This window comes from Limanda limanda, chromosome 4, assembly GCF_963576545.1.
Source record: "Limanda limanda chromosome 4, fLimLim1.1, whole genome shotgun sequence".
Lineage (NCBI taxonomy): Eukaryota > Metazoa > Chordata > Actinopteri > Pleuronectiformes > Pleuronectidae > Limanda > Limanda limanda.
Window position 1 is genome coordinate 27,246,647 of NC_083639.1, and position 2,738 is coordinate 27,249,384.

Consider the following 2,738-nt stretch of genomic DNA (forward strand, 5'->3'; position numbering starts at 1 on the left):
GTGACGGTCATCGGTCGGTCTCATAGATCCATAGTTATGGTCATAACTTACGATCTATTTCGACCTCCCTCAGACCGTCACCACGGTCTTAACACGGATGACTAGTATCATCAGGGTCGCGAAGAACGGAGGACTCTACCGCCTCACATCCTCGCCCAGCAGCTGAGAGCAGCACTGCGGAAGCCATTGGTGTGGGGGAAGCCACATTGACCCTGTAGAATCTAGAGAATGTGCAGGGAGCACTCCATGTTGCTGCTGCACATATTTCTGAAAGAGGGACCCCCTTTAAAGCAGCCCAGGAAGTGGCCATACCCCTGGTGGAATGAGCTACCAAGGAATCTGGGACTGGTATGTTCTGTCCAGAATAGGCCTCAGCGATAGTATTAACGATCCAATGGGACAAACACTGTTTAGACACAGGGTGGCCGACTTTCTTACCCCCAAAACAGACAAATAACTGAGAGTATGAGCCCCTCAGAGACTTTGTGCGTGCAATATAAGCCTTCAGTGCCCTTACTGGGCACAACATAGGCAGGCCGGCTTCTTCCTGTAGTAGAGCCGGATCAGGTTGAAAAGTGCTGATCTCGATCACCTGATTTACCGTCTGATGGTTTATGACCTTAGGCAAAAACGAGGGGTTTGGCCACAGAGACACACCTGAGTCACCTGCCCTCCATCTTAGACAATCGTCACTTATTGACAGAGCATGCAATTCACTCACCCTTTTGGCAGAGCATATAGCCAGGAGGAAAGCTGTTTTGTAAGATAGAGACTTAAGGCTGGATTGCCCTATGGGTTCAAAGGGAGACTGCATCAGGGACCGTAATACCAAGGGGAGTTGCCACGATGGAGCCCTGGGAGCCCTGCTTGGTCGCAGGCGGTGTGCTCCCTTAATGAACTGAGACACTAGAGGGTGTCTACCAACTGTAACATCTCCCACTGTCTCATGGAAGAAAGAGATTGCGGCAGTGTATACCTTAATGGTGCTAGGTGCCCTGTTAGAGTCCAAAAGTGACTGAAGGAAACGGAGAATCAGCTCAATAGGACAAGCGGCTGGATTTTCCTGTCTGTTGCGACACCATGTAGAAAACACACTCCATTTATGGCCATAGTTAGCCCGAGTGGAGGGAGCCCGGGCATTGTCTATGGTCCTCAGGACAGCCTCATCTAACCTTTGAGAGAGGTACTGAGAAGGGGCCAAGCCCAAAGCTGCAGGATGTCTGATCTGGGGTGCCATATCTGAGCTTCTGCCTGTGAGAGGAGGTCTGCCCTGACTGGCAGGGCCCATGGTTGACCGTGAACCAGGCGAAGGAGCGTTGGGAACCAATGCCTCCCTGGCCACCTGGGGGCTATTAACAGCACCTCGTAGTGGCCCGAGGCAACCCGGTTGAGTACCTGGGGAATCAGAGGGAATGGAGGAAAAGCGTACAACAACCCTTCTGGCCATTCTTGAGATAGTGCATCTAGGCCTAGGGGACCTCCCTGGTTTTCCAGAGAGAACCACATCCTGCAGTGGGTTGTCTCTGCTGATGCGAATAGATCGGCCTGAGCCTCTGGATGAAGTCTCCATTCTCCTGGGAGAGGACCAGTCCTGGACAAGAGGTCTGCTGCTCGATTTACAATCCCTGGGATAAAGATTGCTTTGAGTGAAGCCAGATGCTGAAAAGCCCAAAACAGAAGTTTCTGTGCCACCTGGAGGCAACGCAGGGACCTTGTGCCTCCCTGGTGATTTATATGATACACAGTTGAAGTGCTGTCTGTCCTTATCAAGACATGCCTGCCCTGGATGGAGGAAAGGAGAGCCTTCAGAGCAAGGTGAACCGCTCTCAACTCCAGAACATTGATGTGTTCGCCACCCCAAGGGGGTATCCACGGGCCACGCACCATTCTGCCTTCCCAGACTGCTCCCCAACCTGTGAGGGAAGCATCTGTCGTCACCACTGTCCTCCTCGAGGGAATGTTCCCAAGGGGGACTCCTTGGAGCAAGAGCACCCGGTCTGCCCATGGGCGTAAGGCTTGGAGACATGTGCGTGTCACACGAAGTTTCACGTGTCTGTCCAGCTTCGGGTTGAGCTTGAAGGCATTCAGCCACCTCTGAATTGGCCTGGCCCTGAGGAGGCCCAGAGGAACAACAGCTGCTGCGGCTGAAATCATCCCCAGCATCCTCTGAAAGCTGATAAATTGTAGCTGCCTGCCGAGACGGAATCGTTTCCGGAAGACTAGAATCTTCCCCACCCTCTGAGATGTGAGGGATGCAGACATTGTAAGGGAATTCAAGCAAAGTCCCAGAAAAATCACCTGCTGCCTTGGCTCGAGGTTGCTTTTCGTCACATTTACCTTGAAACCCAAGGACCGTACATGCGACAACACCCTCTGGGTATCCTCTACAACTTGGCCAAGAGATGGAGCACAAATCAGCCAGTCGTCCAGGTAGGGAAGGATTTTTACTCCTGACAACTGGAGAGGAGACAAGGCCGCCCCAACCACTCTGGTGAACACCCTTGGTGAGAGGGAAAGGCCAAATGGCAGGACCTTGAACTGATAGGCTTGCCCCTGGAATGCAAACCGAAGAAAAGGTCTGTGGTTTGGACAGATGGGCACATGGAAGTACGCGTCTTCCAGGTCTATCGAGGTGAACCACTCTCCTCTTTCGATAGATTCTAAGATCTGACCCGTGGTCAGCATCTTGAAAGGAAGTACCTTTATGAAGGCGTTTAATCGCCTTAGGTCCAAGATGG